This window comes from Ambystoma mexicanum, unplaced genomic scaffold (genome assembly GCF_040938575.1).
Source record: "Ambystoma mexicanum isolate Mex_15411 unplaced genomic scaffold, UKY_AmexF1_1 Mex_scaf66, whole genome shotgun sequence".
NCBI lineage: Eukaryota > Metazoa > Chordata > Amphibia > Caudata > Ambystomatidae > Ambystoma > Ambystoma mexicanum.
In genome coordinates, this window is record NW_027182484.1 from 1,350,932 (window position 1) to 1,373,970 (window position 23,039).

The 23,039-nt window shown below is 40.8% G+C and overlaps 2 non-coding genes across 2 annotated transcripts; both read left to right on the forward strand.

Annotated features, from left to right (window-relative positions):
* The first annotated feature begins 3,185 nt into the window (after nt 1-3,185).
* On the forward strand, nt 3,186-3,257 carry TRNAC-GCA (transfer RNA cysteine (anticodon GCA)). The gene has a single exon. It is a non-coding gene; the product is annotated as a tRNA-Cys (tRNA).
* A 9,815-nt stretch (nt 3,258-13,072) lies between these two features.
* TRNAC-GCA (transfer RNA cysteine (anticodon GCA)) lies at nt 13,073-13,144 on the forward strand. The gene has a single exon. It is a non-coding gene; the product is annotated as a tRNA-Cys (tRNA).
* Nucleotides 13,145-23,039: the final 9,895 nt, after the last annotated feature.

Here is a 23,039-nt window from a genome sequence, read left to right on the forward strand (position 1 = left end):
CACTGTGTGTCTGGTTTAATTTGCAGGTGTGACCTTAACGTTGGTGCGCGGAGTGCGAGGTTGCAACATCGTGCCTTTGATGCTTTGTTCTTGGAATGTGGGTTTGCAACATTGCGACCTTGGCTGGTTGTTTCACCGGGCCCATTCTGCAGGATCAGCAACCAGACTCTTGCTTTGTTAATGTCCACGGGAGCTCTTGTTTGAGGCCTACTTGGGCCTGGTGCATAAGTGGTCCGTTTGGTGCATAGGTGCTTTAGGTTATAGTAGCATATAGTTCCATGACCAGTATCGTGTCTTCATTATATTTCTTATGGTGGTAACTGGTTTCAAGAGAAGCGTGAGCAAGCTTTGTAGATGAGTTCATGACGCGTCTTGCGTTTCTGCATTCTGAAAGCCTATGTAAAAATAATAAAGATGCACGTCCGTGAATATGCCTGTCGCCTACGTCATAGCACTGAGTATATTCTTCGTGTAGATCGGTGTGGGAATGTCCAGTGTGTATATTTGTACAGATGTGCTTCCCGTTGTCTAGGTCGTCATGGCATCTCTAACGACGTGTAGATTTTAGTCTAGTTGGTCCGTGCCGCAGGTGTCGGCATGGCCAGTGCGGGCTGTTGGGCAGGCAGATGGACACATCCGTATGTTCCTGTACCAGGGTATTTGGTCGTCTGGTAAATGGACAAACTCTTCTCGTGGCGGGTGTCTGGGTCGTGACCCTCTAGGCCAAGCGCAAGAGGTGAAGGACGGGAGCCTGGTCTTCCATTCTCCCACTTCAACCTTTTTAAAAAAAGGCAGTTTTCAGCATTCAAGAGTTTATGTCAGTGGTAGAGCGTAGGAGTGCTTTTCAAGAAGTTCCTGTTTCATAACCATATACCCTCTTCAATAGATCCTGTTAAAATGTATTTTTTAACCCAATGCACGGTAAGAAACAATAAGATATATCATCATTTCATATACAAAACAATGAACAATTGGGTTTAACTATGCTCTTAGCACAAAATCAACAAAATGCAGTAGAGAAACAGTTACGTTTTGCAGAATTTGTGCATTTGTCAAATATTTTTTTTCCATGTTCCAAGATCTACATGTGATACGAAATGTATGAATTCTTGCAATGGAAACCTCACTGTATTTTACCAAGGCAGATAAAGGACATCCTTTGCACCCCATATACTTATAAGGAGGGTTTGGTGGCTGAAAATGCATTGCTTTGATGGTGATTGCATGCTGCTTGCACTTTGTACATATTACTGAATTAATAAAGGTGAACTTTTCAGAACTGGTGGTATAGCTCAGTGGTAGAGCATTTGACTGCAGATAAGGAAGTCCCTAGCTCAAATCTGGGTGCCCCCTTGTTCAACTGTCTTACCTGTAGACATTTCTTTTTAAATAAATTGAAGAAAACATTTACAATCTTAGCATTTTATGTAATGAGCAACACATTTCTACATTTGAAATACTCCTGATCATCTCCTAAAACATAGGGTAAATACCATGAAACTGTTTAGTATTTCTTCATATGATACAAGCTGTGTTTTACATTCACCCAAGTTCTACTGGTGATATTATCAGTTTGAAACAGTCCATTGGAAGCTCCTATGAATGTTATAAAACTGTGGTGGAAACCAATAATATGCCCTTAATGAAATGTATTAATTTGTACAGCTGACCAGAAGTGCACTGATGTCATTAGTTATACAAGTTCCATACAGTCACCCACTCTATCACCTTTTTAAAAAAAGGGCAGTTTTCAGCATTCAAGGGTTTAACTCAGTGGTAGAGCATAGGAGTGCAGTTCAAGAAGTCCCTGTTTCATAATCATATACCCTCGTCAATAGATCCTGTTAAAATGTTTTTCAAGCCAATGCAATGTAAGAAACACTAGGATATATCATCATTTCATATAAAAAAACAATGAACAATTGGGTTTAACTATACTCTTAGCACAAAATCAAAAAACTGCAGTAGAGAAGCAGTTATGTTTTGCAGAATTTGTGCATTTGACAAAAGTTTTTTTTCCATGTTCCAAGATCTATATGTCATACGAAATTATTGAATTCTTGCAATCAAAACCTCACTGTATTTTACCAAGGCAGATAAAGGACATCTTTTGTACCCCTTATACTTATAAGGAGGGTTTGGTGGCTGAAAATGCATCGCTTTGATGGTGATTGCATGTTGCTTCCACTTTGTACATATTACTGAATAAATAAAGGTGAACATTTCAGAAATGGGGGTATAGCTCAGGGGTAGAGCATTTCACTGCAGATCAAAAGGTCCCTAGCTCAAATCTGGGTGCCCCCTTGTCCAACTGTTTTACCTGTAGAAATATTTTTAATTAAATAAATTGAAGTAAACATTTACAATCTTAGCATTTTATGTAATGAGCAACACATTTCAACATTTGAAATACACCTGATCATCACCTGAAACATAGGGTAAACACCATTGAACTGTTAAGGATTTCTTCATATGATACAAGCTCTGTTTTACATTCACCCAAGTTCTACTGGTGATATGATTAGTTTGAAATAGTCCATTGGAAGCTCATATGAATGTTATAAAACTGTGGTGGAAACCAATAATATGCCCTTAATTAAATGTATTAATTTGTACAGCTGACCAGAAGTGCACTGATGTCATTAGTTCTACAAGTTCCATACAGTCACCCACTCTATCAACTTTTTAAAAAAGGGCAGTTTTCAGCATTCAAGGGTTTATGTCAGTGGTAGAGCGTAGGAGTGCTTTTCAAGAAGTTCCTGTTTCATAACCATATACCCTCTTCAATAGATCCTGTTAAAATGTATTTTTTAACCCAATGCACTGTAAGAAACAATAAGATATATCATCATTTCATATACAAAACAATGAACAATTGGGTTTAACTATGCTCTTAGCACAAAATCAACAAAATGCTTTAGAGAAACAGTTACGTTTTGCAGAATTTGTGCATTTGACAAAAGTTTTTTTTCTATGTTCCAAGATCTACATGTGATACGAAATGTATGAAGTCTTGCAATGGAAACCTCACTGTATTTTACGAAGGCAGAAAAAGGACATCTTTTGTACCCCTTATACTTATAAGGAGGGTTTGGTGGCTGAAAATGCATTGCTTTGATGGTGATTGCATGTTGCTTGCACTTTGTACATATTACTGAATTAATAAAGGTGAGCATTTAAGAACTGGGGGTATAGCTCAGTGGTAGAGCATTTGACTGCAGATCAAGAGGTCCCTAGTTCAAATCTGGGTGCCCCCTTGTCCAACTGTTTTACCTGTAGAAATATTTTTTTAATTAAATAAATTGAAGAAAACATTTACAATCTTAGCATTTTATGTAATGAGCAACACATTTCTACATTTGAAATACTCCTGATCATCTCCTGAAACATAGGGCAAACACCATGAAACTGTTTAGGATTTCTTCGTATGATACAAGCTGTGTTTTACATTCACCCAAGTTCTACTGGTGATATTATCAGTTTGAAATAGTCCATTGGAAGCTCATATGAATGCTATAAAACTGTGGTGGAAACCAATAATATGCCCTTAATGAAATGTATTAATTTGTACAGCTGACCAGAAGTGCACTGATGTCATTAGTTCTACAAGTTCCATACAGTCACACACTCTATCACCTTTTTAAAAAAGGGCAGTTTTCAGCATTCAAGGGTTTATGTCAGTGGTAGAGCGTAGGAGTGCTTTTGAAGAAGTTGCTGTTTCATAACCATATACCCTCTTCAATAGATCCTGTTAAAATGTATTTTTTAATGCAATGCACTGTAAGAAACAATAAGATATATCATCATTTCATATACAAAACAATGAACAATTGGGTTTAACTATGCTCTTAGCACAAAATCAACAAACTGCAGTAGAGAAGCAGTTACATTTTTCAGAATTTGTGCATTTGACAACATTTTTTTTTTCCATGTTCCAAGATCTATATGTGATACGAAATGTATGAATTCTTGCAATGGAAACCTCACTGTATTTTACCAAGGCAGATAAAGGACATCCTTCGCACCCCTTATACTTATAAGGAGGGTTTTGTGGCTGAACATGCATTGCTTTGATGGTGATTGTATGTTGCTTCCACTTTGTACATATTACTGAATAAATAAAGGTGAACATTCCAGAAATGGTGGTATAACTAAGGGGTAGAGCATTTCACTGAAGATCAAAAGGTCCCTAATTCAAATCTGGGTGCCCCCTTGTCCAACTGTTTTACCTGTAGAAATATTTTTTTAATTAAATAAATTGAAGTAAAGATTTACAATTTTAGCATTTTATGTAATGAGCAACACATTTCTACATTTGAAATACTCCTGATCATCACCTGAAACATAGGGTAAACACCATTACGCTGTTTAGGATTTCTTCATATGATACAAGCTGTGTTTCACATTCACCCAAGTTCTACTGGTGATATGATCAGTTTGAAATAGTCCATTGGAAGCTCATATGAATGTTAGAAATCTGTGGTGGAAACCAATAATATGCCCTTAATGAAATGCATTAATTTGTACAGCTGACCAGAAGTGCACTGATGTCATTAGTTCTACAAGTTCCATACAGTCACCCACTCTGTCACCTTTTTTAAAAAAGGGCAGTTTTCAACATTCAAGGGTTTATGTCAGTGGTAGAGCATAGGAGTGTAGTTCAAGAAGTCCCTGTTTCATAACCATATACCCTCTTCAATAGATCCTGTTAAAATGTTTTTCAACCCAATGTACTTTAAGAAACAATAGGATATATCATCATTTCATATACAAAACAATGAACAATTGGGTTTAACTCTGTTCTTAGCACAAAATCAACAAACTGCAGTAGAGAAGCAGTTACATTTTTCAGAATTTGTGCATTTGACAAAAGATTGTTTTTCCATGTTCCAAGATCTACATGTGATACGAAATGTATGAATTCTTGCAATGGAAACCTCACTGTATTTTACCAAGGCAGATGAAGGACATCCTTCGCACCCCATATACTTAAAAGGAGGGTTTGGTGGCTGAAAATGCATTGCTTTGATGGTGATTGCATGTTGCTTGCACTTTGTACTTTTTACTGAATTAATAAAGGTGAACATTTCAGAACATGGGGTATAGATAAGTGGTAGAGCATGTGACTGCAGATCAAGAGGTCCCTAGTTCAAATCTGGCTGCAACCTTGTTCAACTGTTTTACATGTAGAAATATTTTTTTAATTAAATAAATTGAAGAAAACATTTACAATCTTAGCATTTTATGTAATGAGCAGCACATTTCTACATTTGAAATACCCCTGATCATCTCCTGAAAGATAGGGTAAACACCATGTTTCTGAACTCCTTCTGGGAGCCCTTGTAATAGTATATGATAAAATATGGCTGGTGTTTTGTCCCATTGTTCTCTAGTTTCCATGCGCCACTTCTCTTGGATATCCTGGATATAATCAACAGGATCCTCATTTTCACGCATCTTACGGGAAGTAATTGCTCCTATGTCTGATGTGTCTGGGTACTGTACTCTCAGTGCCTGCCATAGCGCATGTCTGCAGTTTGCAAATGGTGCCCCATCATGCGATGTGTTTGTTATTGTTACCCCATGGAATCCCGCTCTCTTCCAAATGTCATCCGCTCTATCCCCTTATATTGATATTAACAGGCCCTTTACATCTCCTACTGATAGTTTCTGTCCTGCGGTGTGTTTTTCCATTTCATATATCCACTTACCCGCACCTCCACTTAGTGATGGGAGCCTACATTTTATATTTTCTTTATCCGTATGCTTCCAAGGGACGTACTGTGGTCTAACCCCTCCTCTCTCCAACAGTGGCATTAAGTTGTGTCTTGTGTCACCCTTTACGTTCCATAATATCGAGTCCTCACACCCCTCCTCTTCTTCCGGTTCCTTTACCTCTTCAATTCTGTCCTTATTACCCCTGCTCCTAACTCCTTCTCCATCCTTTCCCCTTTCGTCATTTCCTGTATTTAATGTGGGCGTGTTTATTTGTCTGTCTTGCCTGCGACTAGGGAGGTCTCTAAGCCGACATGCATAGGGTGTCAGTTCGTCCATGAAGGGCGCGAGCTTTATTCTGCGCAGCGAGCGTGCGGTGGTTGAGCATGTAGGGTGCGATGGGGGAGGGCGTGATGGAGATGGGGATGGTGTGGTTTCATGGGTTTGTCCTTCCACTAGTCCTTGCACTCCCTCCTCACTTCTCTCCAGGTCCTCCCTTCTCCTACTGATCCATGGCGAGTCTATGTTTGTTCGAGTGAGGTATAGCTTATCTAAGCTTTCCCTTTCACTCTTTCATCCTTCTCTCTCCACTCCTTCTTCCTCCTCACTGCAAAAATCATTCATAAATGGCACCCCCCACTCTGCCTTTTTCCCTTTTATTGTTACTGTTTCTAAGTCTATTAGGTCTATTTCTCCTTTTCCTTTGTTACCAACTGCTCCCCCTAGTGCTGATGTTGTTGCTACTTCTCTACTTCTATATACATCCCCCCATCTTTCACTCTCCCTACTCCTCCCTTCTCTTTCCCCTTCACTTCTCTCCTCCATCTCCCTACTATTTTCCTCCCTTTTCCTTTTCAATTCCTCCATCACTTCGTTGCTCATCTGTTCCAATATTCGTTCATTCTCTTTCTTCTTTTCCCATTTCACTCTTTCTCTCTCTACTATACTTTCTATTACTTTCCCCTCTTCATATTTCTTAGCTGTCTCTGATAGTACCCTCCTCTTCCATATTGCCATTTCCTTTTCTCTTTCTTCTTCTTCCTTCTTCTTCTCTCTCAGCACTACTCTTGATACCCTGTCTGCTGCTGCTTTTACCCTTTCAGCTTCTCTCCTTTGCTCCTCATTTCGTTCCCTTAATTTTTCCAATTCGTTCTTACCTTCTTTCCTTTTCCTCACTCTCTCTCTTTCCTCCCTCTCAAGCTGTTTGATCAATTCATTCTGCTCATCCCTTAGCTTTGCTAATCTTTCCTCAAAAATCTCTTCCTTTTGCCTTAATAACTCCTCCCCCCTCATTTCACTCTCTCTTGCACTATCCTCGTCTGTTCTCTTTACTACCTCCCTCTCTTCTCCAGTTAGTGAACCTCGTAAATTTAATAATATCTGTGCAGCTACCCACTCATCATTTCCTATCTCTACAGTCTGCTCTTCTCCAATCCTCCCCTCCCCCACTGGCATCTTCCTATGAGCCACATATGGTGGAGGGCTGTATGCCGGGTTCGAGTATCCTTCAGCCGCCCTTAACTGTCCTTCTATTTCTCCTAATTCTCTTAAAGGGTACAACCCTCCTCCCTCTGTTTTCACTCCCGGTGTTATGGTTATATCGTTGTTCGGTTCCTTTTTTACGTCTGATTTATCAATCTTTTCTCCTCCCTCTCCTCCGTTCCCCGTATTCTTTGTGCTTTCACGCCCCTTTTTCCCATCCTCTCCTTCTTTCTTAATCTCCTTTTCTTCCGGTGTTTCCCCCATAGTGAACATTCCATTTGGTCCTGGTCAGGACCCCTGGAACATCCTCCATAAGTTAAACACCTCCACATGGTTTGCCAACTTCTTCCCCTTGTATGTATTGTGCAGATGGTTTAGCAGTGAATGTTGGGCATATGGATGGAAACTACAATTAGGCGGCCATGGTGTTAACATTTTGTTATCCGTCCCCTGGGTCCACTCTATGCTGTACTTAATTAATTTCTCCCTATGGGGTGGCAGTGTGGTGCATATGTGTTGTAGTGGTGTAGTGAGGGTGTTCCCTCACCCTCCCGACCCTGTCCCGTATGACATATTGGCGCTCCACTTGTTACCCTTCCCTTCACTAGTAGTTTACAATATACAACCTTATATTGTTTACCTGGCCCCGCAAGTATGGGGACTTACGACAATCCTTTATGTATGGTTTCACATTTGTCTATTCCCTTCTGTTACTACACCCTTACGGCCACCTGTGGCCGAAGCGCACTCAGCCCCCTGCGGCTGCGTACCCTTTACGACGCTCTTATACAGTCGTCCTGTTTCCCCGTTCTCCTCCCCCTTTTACACTTGCCGTGGCCGGCGTTCTCCATGCGCAGCCACGCCCCTCTCCCCTTCTCCTTTTCCCGATCCACTCGTTTATCGTTTATCTCCGTGTCCGCTCCCTTATCATATTTCTCTTCCCCACCACTCCCAAAACCAAAGTTCCTTGTGTTCGCGATATCCTATTAAATCCCTACTGGTGACGTCACCGATCTCTTCGAGCTACTGGTACATTCTTATTATGTTCTTTAAGTTCAAAATACACTTGCAATCTACCCCCGCTAACCCTACAGCTGTCTTCCTGTCACTCCTGGAACAAGGTAATCAAATCAATAATATAATCGGACTGCGCACGCTGCGTCGCCTCGCATGTGATACGCCCCTCAACAGGAGGGCTTAACCAGCCAATTATCTTCCGTATTGGGCAACTAGGCAACTAGCCACCGCCTACAGGGAATCGTCATCTACCTATCGAGTTTCTTGCTCGAACAATAGGGATCCTCGTCTACTCATTGATCAATAAATGCCAAATCGTAGGAAACCACACACACCCCCACCCTTACACGTAGTCACGACTTAGGCCAATCAGTGCCTTACGAGCGGTCGCACGTGATGTTTTCGTGCTCCGCCCTCCCTCTTTCGCGTAACGTAGCCGACTGCTCTCGCACTCGTTTCGCTACAATTCATTCCATTGGCAACACTAAGTTGTTAGACCTTCGCCGTGCATCTGTACAACACCTCCCTTATTTACTTCCTCCCCCCTCCCTCACAATTTCGCATTGCTTGTTGTGCGTGTCATGCTCACCAAGTTCTCTCGATGCAGGGCCGCTCGACTGCGTGCACCCCTCCAAGCGGCTCGCCAACTCCCCTCGTCTGGACCACGTCTGGACACTCGCCAACCACGGGAGGGATACTTCTCAACCGGCTCCGGAGGGCCAATATCCGGATTGCGCTGTCCGGTCTTCTCGCAGCTCCGCGATGGTCCTGTAGTCCTCAGAAGGGGGCAACGGCAGAGGGGGCCGCGCAGCCGGGCCTCCTCGCAACGGGAGTGCCTGGAAAAAGTAAAATATAAAAAGTCGATCTTAAACAGATCTCAGCAGTGCCTCCAACTTGTCGGGGGGAAATTCTGCCGGGGTCGGCCGGGCCGTCCGCAGACCTCCAGGCAGGGAGGCCCCAACTCCTCCCATGTATCCCAGATGAGATAGAGTATGAGACACACACAAGGAGCAAGGTGACTCTGCTGTTTATTAGACAAAACGGCAGGGATGGGTCAAGGAGCGTACGCGTCCGTCCTGACACACACACAATCGTGGGGCTCGCAGGCCCTTTTTACTGTATTATGACGCGCTACTTGCGTCACTTCAGAAAGTTAACAAAAAACCTATCGCCACTCTTAATTGGTTGCTCGAGTGGTAGGGTTAGTATAGCACACATATAGAGGACAATGTTAGTGGACAAAGGGTAGTCAGGTGATACATCTGGGTTGTCCCTACAATTAGATACATGAGAATTGTTACATGAAGACTCCTGAGGATTGGTTAATATTACTGGCGTCAGTGATAAGAGCCCCATGTTCTGATTGGTGCGCCCGTGAGCTTCCCAGCCTGGGACCACCGCTGTTCCCAGCTCTCGGTGTACCTGCAATTTGCAACAATGTTTCACTATGGGTACGTGCAGACAATGTGAGGATTTATTCATAGTTGGAAGGCTGACCGCTCCCACTGTCGCAGATGTCCATTGAGCCTTTCAAGTGTATCTGCCTGTGTCTCGTAGCGAGGGATCCAGACGCCTTTTCTCTCCTGGGTTTGGCATCTCGTCAGGTTCGGCTTGGTCACGTGGGGAGGGACCGTGTTTGAGGTAGAATTCTGCACAATTAATATTGCTTTTCCACTGTGTGTCTGGTTTAATTTGCAGGTGTGACCTTAACGTTGGTGCGCGGAGTGCGAGGTTGCAACATCGTGCCTTTGATGCTTTGTTCTTGGAATGTGGGTTTGCAACATTGCGACCTTGGCTGGTTGTTTCACCGGGCCCATTCTGCAGGATCAGCAACCAGACTCTTGCTTTGTTAATGTCCACGGGAGCTCTTGTTTGAGGCCTACTTGGGCCTGGTGCATAAGTGGTCCGTTTGGTGCATAGGTGCTTTAGGTTATAGTAGCATATAGTTCCATGACCAGTATCGTGTCTTCATTATATTTCTTATGGTGGTAACTGGTTTCAAGAGAAGCGTGAGCAAGCTTTGTAGATGAGTTCATGACGCGTCTTGCGTTTCTGCATTCTGAAAGCCTATGTAAAAATAATAAAGATGCACGTCCGTGAATATGCCTGTCGCCTACGTCATAGCACTGAGTATATTCTTCGTGTAGATCGGTGTGGGAATGTCCAGTGTGTATATTTGTACAGATGTGCTTCCCGTTGTCTAGGTCGTCATGGCATCTCTAACGACGTGTAGATTTTAGTCTAGTTGGTCCGTGCCGCAGGTGTCGGCATGGCCAGTGCGGGCTGTTGGGCAGGCAGATGGACACATCCGTATGTTCCTGTACCAGGGTATTTGGTCGTCTGGTAAATGGACAAACTCTTCTCGTGGCGGGTGTCTGGGTCGTGACCCTCTAGGCCAAGCGCAAGAGGTGAAGGACGGGAGCCTGGTCTTCCATTCTCCCACTTCAACCTTTTTAAAAAAAGGCAGTTTTCAGCATTCAAGAGTTTATGTCAGTGGTAGAGCGTAGGAGTGCTTTTCAAGAAGTTCCTGTTTCATAACCATATACCCTCTTCAATAGATCCTGTTAAAATGTATTTTTTAACCCAATGCACGGTAAGAAACAATAAGATATATCATCATTTCATATACAAAACAATGAACAATTGGGTTTAACTATGCTCTTAGCACAAAATCAACAAAATGCAGTAGAGAAACAGTTACGTTTTGCAGAATTTGTGCATTTGTCAAATATTTTTTTTCCATGTTCCAAGATCTACATGTGATACGAAATGTATGAATTCTTGCAATGGAAACCTCACTGTATTTTACCAAGGCAGATAAAGGACATCCTTTGCACCCCATATACTTATAAGGAGGGTTTGGTGGCTGAAAATGCATTGCTTTGATGGTGATTGCATGCTGCTTGCACTTTGTACATATTACTGAATTAATAAAGGTGAACTTTTCAGAACTGGTGGTATAGCTCAGTGGTAGAGCATTTGACTGCAGATAAGGAAGTCCCTAGCTCAAATCTGGGTGCCCCCTTGTTCAACTGTCTTACCTGTAGAAATTTCTTTTTAAATAAATTGAAGAAAACATTTACAATCTTAGCATTTTATGTAATGAGCAACACATTTCTACATTTGAAATACTCCTGATCATCTCCTAAAACATAGGGTAAATACCATGAAACTGTTTAGTATTTCTTCATATGATACAAGCTGTGTTTTACATTCACCCAAGTTCTACTGGTGATATTATCAGTTTGAAACAGTCCATTGGAAGCTCCTATGAATGTTATAAAACTGTGGTGGAAACCAATAATATGCCCTTAATGAAATGTATTAATTTGTACAGCTGACCAGAAGTGCACTGATGTCATTAGTTATACAAGTTCCATACAGTCACCCACTCTATCACCTTTTTAAAAAAAGGGCAGTTTTCAGCATTCAAGGGTTTAACTCAGTGGTAGAGCATAGGAGTGCAGTTCAAGAAGTCCCTGTTTCATAATCATATACCCTCGTCAATAGATCCTGTTAAAATGTTTTTCAAGCCAATGCAATGTAAGAAACACTAGGATATATCATCATTTCATATAAAAAAAACAATGAACAATTGGGTTTAACTATACTCTTAGCACAAAATCAAAAAACTGCAGTAGAGAAGCAGTTATGTTTTGCAGAATTTGTGCATTTGACAAAAGTTTTTTTTCCATGTTCCAAGATCTATATGTCATACGAAATTATTGAATTCTTGCAATCAAAACCTCACTGTATTTTACCAAGGCAGATAAAGGACATCTTTTGTACCCCTTATACTTATAAGGAGGGTTTGGTGGCTGAAAATGCATCGCTTTGATGGTGATTGCATGTTGCTTCCACTTTGTACATATTACTGAATAAATAAAGGTGAACATTTCAGAAATGGGGGTATAGCTCAGGGGTAGAGCATTTCACTGCAGATCAAAAGGTCCCTAGCTCAAATCTGGGTGCCCCCTTGTCCAACTGTTTTACCTGTAGAAATATTTTTAATTAAATAAATTGAAGTAAACATTTACAATCTTAGCATTTTATGTAATGAGCAACACATTTCAACATTTGAAATACACCTGATCATCACCTGAAACATAGGGTAAACACCATTGAACTGTTAAGGATTTCTTCATATGATACAAGCTCTGTTTTACATTCACCCAAGTTCTACTGGTGATATGATTAGTTTGAAATAGTCCATTGGAAGCTCATATGAATGTTATAAAACTGTGGTGGAAACCAATAATATGCCCTTAATTAAATGTATTAATTTGTACAGCTGACCAGAAGTGCACTGATGTCATTAGTTCTACAAGTTCCATACAGTCACCCACTCTATCAACTTTTTAAAAAAGGGCAGTTTTCAGCATTCAAGGGTTTATGTCAGTGGTAGAGCGTAGGAGTGCTTTTCAAGAAGTTCCTGTTTCATAACCATATACCCTCTTCAATAGATCCTGTTAAAATGTATTTTTTAACCCAATGCACTGTAAGAAACAATAAGATATATCATCATTTCATATACAAAACAATGAACAATTGGGTTTAACTATGCTCTTAGCACAAAATCAACAAAATGCTTTAGAGAAACAGTTACGTTTTGCAGAATTTGTGCATTTGACAAAAGTTTTTTTTCTATGTTCCAAGATCTACATGTGATACGAAATGTATGAAGTCTTGCAATGGAAACCTCACTGTATTTTACGAAGGCAGAAAAAGGACATCTTTTGTACCCCTTATACTTATAAGGAGGGTTTGGTGGCTGAAAATGCATTGCTTTGATGGTGATTGCATGTTGCTTGCACTTTGTACATATTACTGAATTAATAAAGGTGAGCATTTAAGAACTGGGGGTATAGCTCAGTGGTAGAGCATTTGACTGCAGATCAAGAGGTCCCTAGTTCAAATCTGGGTGCCCCCTTGTCCAACTGTTTTACCTGTAGAAATATTTTTTTAATTAAATAAATTGAAGAAAACATTTACAATCTTAGCATTTTATGTAATGAGCAACACATTTCTACATTTGAAATACTCCTGATCATCTCCTGAAACATAGGGCAAACACCATGAAACTGTTTAGGATTTCTTCGTATGATACAAGCTGTGTTTTACATTCACCCAAGTTCTACTGGTGATATTATCAGTTTGAAATAGTCCATTGGAAGCTCATATGAATGCTATAAAACTGTGGTGGAAACCAATAATATGCCCTTAATGAAATGTATTAATTTGTACAGCTGACCAGAAGTGCACTGATGTCATTAGTTCTACAAGTTCCATACAGTCACACACTCTATCACCTTTTTAAAAAAGGGCAGTTTTCAGCATTCAAGGGTTTATGTCAGTGGTAGAGCGTAGGAGTGCTTTTGAAGAAGTTGCTGTTTCATAACCATATACCCTCTTCAATAGATCCTGTTAAAATGTATTTTTTAATGCAATGCACTGTAAGAAACAATAAGATATATCATCATTTCATATACAAAACAATGAACAATTGGGTTTAACTATGCTCTTAGCACAAAATCAACAAACTGCAGTAGAGAAGCAGTTACATTTTTCAGAATTTGTGCATTTGACAACATTTTTTTTTCCATGTTCCAAGATCTATATGTGATACGAAATGTATGAATTCTTGCAATGGAAACCTCACTGTATTTTACCAAGGCAGATAAAGGACATCCTTCGCACCCCTTATACTTATAAGGAGGGTTTTGTGGCTGAACATGCATTGCTTTGATGGTGATTGTATGTTGCTTCCACTTTGTACATATTACTGAATAAATAAAGGTGAACATTCCAGAAATGGTGGTATAACTAAGGGGTAGAGCATTTCACTGCAGATCAAAAGGTCCCTAATTCAAATCTGGGTGCCCCCTTGTCCAACTGTTTTACCTGTAGAAATATTTTTTGAATTAAATAAATTGAAGTAAACATTTACAATTTTAGCATTTTATGTAATGAGCAACACATTTCTACATTTGAAATACTCCTGATCATCACCTGAAACATAGGGTAAACACCATTACGCTGTTTAGGATTTCTTCATATGATACAAGCTGTGTTTCACATTCACCCAAGTTCTACTGGTGATATGATCAGTTTGAAATAGTCCATTGGAAGCTCATATGAATGTTATAAATCTGTGGTGGAAACCAATAATATGCCCTTAATGAAATGCATTAATTTGTACAGCTGACCAGAAGTGCACTGATGTCATTAGTTCTACAAGTTCCATACAGTCACCCACTCTATCACCTTTTTTAAAAAAAGGGCAGTTTTCAACATTCAAGGGTTTATGTCAGTGGTAGAGCATAGGAGTGTAGTTCAAGAAGTCCCTGTTTCACAACCATATACCCTCTTCAATAGATCCTGTTAAAATGTTTTTCAACCCAATGCACTTTAAGAAACAATAGGATATATCATCATTTCATATACAAAACAATGAACAGTTGGGTTTAACTCTGTTCTTAGCACAAAATCAACAAACTGCAGTAGAGAAGCAGTTACATTTTACAGAATTTGTGCATTTGACAAAAGATTGTTTTTCCATGTTCCAAGATCTACATGTGATACGAAATGTATGAATTCTTGCAATGGAAACCTCACTGTATTTTACCAAGGCAGATGAAGGACATCCTTCGCACCCCATATACTTATAAGGAGGGTTTGGTGGCTGAAAATGCATTGCTTTGATGGTGATTTCATGTTGCTTGCACTTTGTACTTTTTACTGAATTAATAAAGGTGAACATTTCAGAACTTGGGGTATAGCTAAGTGGTAGAGCATGTGATTGCAGATCAAGAGCTCCCTAGTTCAAATCTGACTGCAACCTTGTTCAACTGTTTTACCTGTAGAAATATTTTTTTAATTAAATAAATTGAAGAAAACATTTACAATCTTAGCATTTTATGTAATGAGCAGCACATTTCTACATTTGAAATACCCCTGATCATCTCCTGAAAGATAGGGTAAACACCATGAAACTGTTTAAGATTTCTTCATATGATACAAGCTGTGTTTTACATTCACCCAAGTTCTACTGGTGATATGATTAGTTTGAAATAGTCCATTGGAAGCTCATATGAATGTTATAAATCTGTGGTGGAAACCAATAATATGCCCTTAATTAAATGTATTAATTTGTACAGCTGACCAGAAGTGCACTGATGTCATTAGTTCTACAAGTTCCATACAGTCACCGACTCTATCACCTTTTAAAAAAAGGGCAGTTTTCAGCATTCAAGGGTTTATGTCAGTGGTAGAGCGTAGGAGTGCTTTTCAAGAAGTTCCTGTTTCATAACCATATACGCTCTTCAATAGATCCTGTTAAATGTATTTTTTAACCCAATGCACTGTAAGAAACAATAAGATATATCATCATTTCATATACAAAACAATGAACAATTGGGTTTAACTATGCTCTTAGCACAAAATCAACAAAATGCAGTAGAGAAACAGTTACGTTTTGCAGAATTTGTGCATTTGACAAAATATTTTTTTTCCATGTTCCAAGATCTACATGTGATACGAAATGTATGAATTCTTGCAATGGAAACCTCACTGTATTTTACCAAGGCAGATAAAGGACATCCTTTGCACCCCATATACTTATAAGGAGGGTTTGGTGGCTGAAAATGCATTGCTTTGATGGTGATTGCATGCTGCTTGCACTTTGTACATATTACTGAATTAATAAAGGTGAACTTTTCAGAACTGGTGGTATAGCTCAGTGGTAGAGCATTTGACTGCAGATAAGGAAGTCCCTAGCTCAAATCTGGGTGCCCCCTTGTTCAACTGTTTTACCTGTAGAAATATTTTTTTAATTAAATAAATTGAAGAAAACATTTACAATCTTAGCATTTTATGTAATGAGCAACACATTTCTACATTTGAAATACTCCTGATCATCTCCTAAAACATAGGGTAAATACCATGAAACTGTTCAGTATTTCTTCATATGATACAAGCTGTGTTTTACATTCACCCAAGTTCTACTGGTGATATTATCAGTTTGAAACAGTCCATTGGAAGCTCATATGAATGTTATAAAACTGTGGTGGAAACCAATAATATGCCCTTAATGAAATGTATTAATTTGTACAGCTGACCAGAAGTGCACTGATGTCATTAGTTCTACAAGTTCCATACAGTCACCCACTCTATCACCTTTTTAAAAAAGGGCAGTTTTCAGCATTCAAGGGTTTAACTCAGTGGTAGAGCATAGGAGTGCAGTTCAAGAAGTCCCTGTTTCATAATCATATACCCTCGTCAATAGATCCTGTTAAAATGTTTTTCAAGCCAATGCAATGTAAGAAACAATAGGATATATCATCATTTCATATAAAAAAAACAATGAACAATTGGGTTTAACTATACTCTTAGCACAAAATCAACAAACTGCAGTAGAGAAGCAGTTAAGTTTTGCAGAATTTGTGCATTTGACAAAAGTTTTTTTTCCATGTTCCAAGATCTACATGTGATACGAAATTATTGAATTCTTGCAATCAAAACCTCACTGTATTTTACCAAGGCAGATAAAGGACATCTTTTGTACCCCTTATACTTATAAGGAGGGTTTGGTGGCTGAAAATGCATTGCTTTGATGGTGATTGCATGTTTCTTCCATTTTGTACATATTACTGAATAAATAAAGTTGACCATTTCAGAACTGGGGGTATAGCTCAGGGGTAGAGCATTTCACTGCAGATCAAAAGGTCCCTAGTTCAAATCTGGGTGCCCCCTTGTCCAACTGTTTTACCTGTAGAAATATTTTTTTAATTAAATAAATTGAAGTAAACATTTACAATCTTAGCATTTTATGTAATGAGCAACACATTTCTACATTTGAAATATTCCTGATGATCACCTGAAACATAGGGTAAACACCATTAAGCTGTTTAGGATTTCTTCATATGATACAAGCTGTGTCTTACATTCACCCAAGTTCTACTGGTGATATTATCAGTTTGAAATAGTCCATTGGAAGCTCATATGAATGTTATAAAACTGTGGTGGAAACCAATAATATGCCCTTAATGAAATGTATTAATTTGTACAGCTGACCAGAAGTGCACTGATGTCATTAGTTCTATAAGTTCCATAGAGTCACCCACTCTATCACCTTTTTAAAAAAGGGCAGTTTTCAACATTGAAGGGTTTATGTCAGTGGTAGAGCGTAGGAGTGTAGTTCAAGAAGTCCCTGTTTCATAACCATATACCCTCTTCAATAGATCCTGTTAAAATGTTTTTCAACCCAATGCACTGTAAGAAACAATAGGATATATCATCATTCCATATACAAAACAATGAACAATTGGGTTTAACTATGCTCTTAGCACAAAATCAACAAACTGCAGTAGAGAAGCAGTTACATTTTTCAGAATTTGTGCATTTGACAAAAGATTTTTTTTCCATGTTCCAAGATCTATATGTGATACGAAATGTGTGAATTCTTGCAATGGAAACCTCACTGTATTTTACCAAGGCAGATAAAGGACATCCTTCGCACCCCTTATACTTATAAGGAGGGTTTGGTGGCTGAACATGCATTGCTTTGATGGTGATTGTATGTTGCTTCCACTTTGTACATATTACTGAATAAATAAAGGTGAACATTCCAGAAATGGGGGTATAACTCAGGGGTAGAGCATTTCACTGAAGATCAAAAGGTCCCTAATTCAAATCTGGGTGCCCCCTTGTCCAACTGTTTTACCTGTAGAAATATTTTTTTAATTAAATAAATTGAAGTAAAGATTTACAATTTTAGCATTTTATGTAATGAGCAACACATTTCTACATTTGAAATACTCCTGATCATCACCTGAAACATAGGGTAAACACCATTACGCTGTTTAGGATTTCTTCATATGATACAAGCTGTGTTTCACATTCACCCAAGTTCTACTGGTGATATGATCAGTTTGAAATAGTACATTGGAAGCTCATATGAATGTTAGAAATCTGTGGTGGAAACCAATAATATGCCCTTAATGAAATGCATTAATTTGTACAGCTGACCAGAAGTGCACTGATGTCATTAGTTCTACAAGTTCCATACAGTCACCCACTCTGTCACCTTTTTTAAAAAAGGGCAGTTTTCAACATTCAAGGGTTTATGTCAGTGGTAGAGCATAGGAGTGTAGTTCAAGAAGTCCCTGTTTCATAACCATATACCCTCTTCAATAGATCCTGTTAAAATGTTTTTCAACCCAATGTACTTTAAGAAACAATAGGATATATCATCATTTCATATACAAAACAATGAACAATTGGGTTTAACTCTGTTCTTAGCACAAAATCAACAAACTGCAGTAGAGAAGCAGTTACATTTTTCAGAATTTGTGCATTTGACAAAAGATTGTTTTTCCATGTTCCAAGATCTACATGTGATACGAAATGTATGAATTCTTGCAATGGAAACCTCACTGTATTTTACCAAGGCAGATGAAGGACATCCTTCGCACCCCATATACTTAAAAGGAGGGTTTGGTGGCTGAAAATGCATTGCTTTGATGGTGATTGCATGTTGCTTGCACTTTGTACTTTTTACTGAATTAATAAAGGTGAACATTTCAGAACATGGGGTATAGATAAGTGGTAGAGCATGTGACTGCAGATCAAGAGGTCCCTAGTTCAAATCTGGCTGCAACCTTGTTCAACTGTTTTACCTGTAGAAATATTTTTTTAATTAAATAAATTGAAGAAAACATTTACAATCTTAGCATTTTATGTAATGAGCAGCACATTTCTACATTTGAAATACCCCTGATCATCTCCTGAAAGATAGGGTAAACACCATGTTTCTGAACTCCTTCTGGGAGCCCTTGTAATAGTATATGATAAAATATGGCTGGTGTTTTGTCCCATTGTTCTCTAGTTTCCATGCGCCACTTCTCTTGGATATCCTGGATATAATCAACAGGATCCTCATTTTCACGCATCTTACGGGAAGTAATTGCTCCTATGTCTGATGTGTCTGGGTACTGTACTCTCAGTGCCTGCCATAGCGCATGTCTGCAGTTTGCAAATGGTGCCCCATCATGCGATGTGTTTGTTATTGTTACCCCATGGAATCCCGCTCTCTTCCAAATGTCATCCGCTCTATCCCCTTATATTGATATTAACAGGCCCTTTACATCTCCTACTGATAGTTTCTGTCCTGCGGTGTGTTTTTCCATTTCATATATCCACTTACCCGCACCTCCACTTAGTGATGGGAGCCTACATTTTATATTTTCTTTATCCGTATGCTTCCAAGGGACGTACTGTGGTCTAACCCCTCCTCTCTCCAACAGTGGCATTAAGTTGTGTCTTGTGTCACCCTTTACGTTCCATAATATCGAGTCCTCACACCCCTCCTCTTCTTCCGGTTCCTTTACCTCTTCAATTCTGTCCTTATTACCCCTGCTCCTAACTCCTTCTCCATCCTTTCCCCTTTCGTCATTTCCTGTATTTAATGTGGGCGTGTTTATTTGTCTGTCTTGCCTGCGACTAGGGAGGTCTCTAAGCCGACATGCATAGGGTGTCAGTTCGTCCATGAAGGGCGCGAGCTTTATTCTGCGCAGCGAGCGTGCGGTGGTTGAGCATGTAGGGTGCGATGGGGGAGGGCGTGATGGAGATGGGGATGGTGTGGTTTCATGGGTTTGTCCTTCCACTAGTCCTTGCACTCCCTCCTCACTTCTCTCCAGGTCCTCCCTTCTCCTACTGATCCATGGCGAGTCTATGTTTGTTCGAGTGAGGTATAGCTTATCTAAGCTTTCCCTTTCACTCTTTCATCCTTCTCTCTCCACTCCTTCTTCCTCCTCACTGCAAAAATCATTCATAAATGGCACCCCCCACTCTGCCTTTTTCCCTTTTATTGTTACTGTTTCTAAGTCTATTAGGTCTATTTCTCCTTTTCCTTTGTTACCAACTGCTCCCCCTAGTGCTGATGTTGTTGCTACTTCTCTACTTCTATATACATCCCCCCATCTTTCACTCTCCCTACTCCTCCCTTCTCTTTCCCCTTCACTTCTCTCCTCCATCTCCCTACTATTTTCCTCCCTTTTCCTTTTCAATTCCTCCATCACTTCGTTGCTCATCTGTTCCAATATTCGTTCATTCTCTTTCTTCTTTTCCCATTTCACTCTTTCTCTCTCTACTATACTTTCTATTACTTTCCCCTCTTCATATTTCTTAGCTGTCTCTGATAGTACCCTCCTCTTCCATATTGCCATTTCCTTTTCTCTTTCTTCTTCTTCCTTCTTCTTCTCTCTCAGCACTACTCTTGATACCCTGTCTGCTGCTGCTTTTACCCTTTCAGCTTCTCTCCTTTGCTCCTCATTTCGTTCCCTTAATTTTTCCAATTCGTTCTTACCTTCTTTCCTTTTCCTCACTCTCTCTCTTTCCTCCCTCTCAAGCTGTTTGATCAATTCATTCTGCTCATCCCTTAGCTTTGCTAATCTTTCCTCAAAAATCTCTTCCTTTTGCCTTAATAACTCCTCCCCCCTCATTTCACTCTCTCTTGCACTATCCTCGTCTGTTCTCTTTACTACCTCCCTCTCTTCTCCAGTTAGTGAACCTCGTAAATTTAATAATATCTGTGCAGCTACCCACTCATCATTTCCTATCTCTACAGTCTGCTCTTCTCCAATCCTCCCCTCCCCCACTGGCATCTTCCTATGAGCCACATATGGTGGAGGGCTGTATGCCGGGTTCGAGTATCCTTCAGCCGCCCTTAACTGTCCTTCTATTTCTCCTAATTCTCTTAAAGGGTACAACCCTCCTCCCTCTGTTTTCACTCCCGGTGTTATGGTTATATCGTTGTTCGGTTCCTTTTTTACGTCTGATTTATCAATCTTTTCTCCTCCCTCTCCTCCGTTCCCCGTATTCTTTGTGCTTTCACGCCCCTTTTTCCCATCCTCTCCTTCTTTCTTAATCTCCTTTTCTTCCGGTGTTTCCCCCATAGTGAACATTCCATTTGGTCCTGGTCAGGACCCCTGGAACATCCTCCATAAGTTAAACACCTCCACATGGTTTGCCAACTTCTTCCCCTTGTATGTATTGTGCAGATGGTTTAGCAGTGAATGTTGGGCATATGGATCGAAACTACAATTAGGCGGCCATGGTGTTAACATTTTGTTATCCGTCCCCTGGGTCCACTCTATGCTGTACTTAATTAATTTCTCCCTATGGGGTGGCAGTGTGGTGCATATGTGTTGTAGTGGTGTAGTGAGGGTGTTCCCTCACCCTCCCGACCCTGTCCCGTATGACATAGTGGCGCTCCACTTGTTACCCTTCCCTTCACTAGTAGTTTACAATATACAACCTTATATTGTTTACCTGGCCCCGCAAGTATGGGGACTTACGACAATCCTTTATGTATGGTTTCACATTTGTCTATTCCCTTCTGTTACTACACCCTTACGGCCACCTGCGGCCGAAGCGCACTCAGCCCCCTGCGGCTGCGTACCCTTTACGACGCTCTTATACAGTCGTCCTGTTTCCCCGTTCTCCTCCCCCTTTTACACTTGCCGTGGCCGGCGTTCTCCATGCGCAGCCACGCCCCTCTCCCCTTCTCCTTTTCCCGATCCACTCGTTTATCGTTTATCTCCGTGTCCGCTCCCTTATCATATTTCTCTTCCCCACCACTCCCAAAACCAAAGTTCCTTGTGTTCGCGATATCCTATTAAATCCCTACTGGTGACGTCACCGATCTCTTCGAGCTACTGGTACATTCTTATTATGTTCTTTAAGTTCAAAATACACTTGCAATCTACCCCCGCTAACCCTACAGCTGTCTTCCTGTCACTCCTGGAACAAGGTAATCAAATCAATAATATAATCGGACTGCGCACGCTGCGTCGCCTCGCATGTGATACGCCCCTCAACAGGAGGGCTTAACCAGCCAATTATCTTCCGTATTGGGCAACTAGGCAACTAGCCACCGCCTACAGGGAATCGTCATCTACCTATCGAGTTTCTTGCTCGAACAATAGGGATCCTCGTCTACTCATTGATCAATAAATGCCAAATCGTAGGAAACCACACACACCCCCACCCTTACACGTAGTCACGACTTAGGCCAATCAGTGCCTTACGAGCGGTCGCACGTGATGTTTTCGTGCTCCGCCCTCCCTCTTTCGCGTAACGTAGCCGACTGCTCTCGCACTCGTTTCGCTACAATTCATTCCATTGGCAACACTAAGTTGTTAGACCTTCGCCGTGCATCTGTACAACACCTCCCTTATTTACTTCCTCCCCCCTCCCTCACAATTTCGCATTGCTTGTTGTGCGTGTCATGCTCACCAAGTTCTCTCGATGCAGGGCCGCTCGACTGCGTGCACCCCTCCAAGCGGCTCGCCAACTCCCCTCGTCTGGACCACGTCTGGACACTCGCCAACCGCGGGAGGGATACTTCTCAACCGGCTCCGGAGGGCCAATATCCGGATTGCGCTGTCCGGTCTTCTCGCAGCTCCGCGATGGTCCTGTAGTCCTCAGAAGGGGGCAACGGCAGAGGGGGCCGCGCAGCCGGGCCTCCTCGCAACGGGAGTGCCTGGAAAAAGTAAAATATAAAAAGTCGATCTTAAACAGATCTCAGCAGTGCCTCCAACTTGTCGGGGGGAAATTCTGCCGGGGTCGGCCGGGCCGTCCGCAGACCTCCAGGCAGGGAGGCCCCAACTCCTCCCATGTATCCCAGATGAGATAGAGTATGAGACACACACAAGGAGCAAGGTGACTCTGCTGTTTATTAGACAAAACGGCAGGGATGGGTCAAGGAGCGTACGCGTCCGTCCTGACACACACACAATCGTGGGGCTCGCAGGCCCTTTTTACTG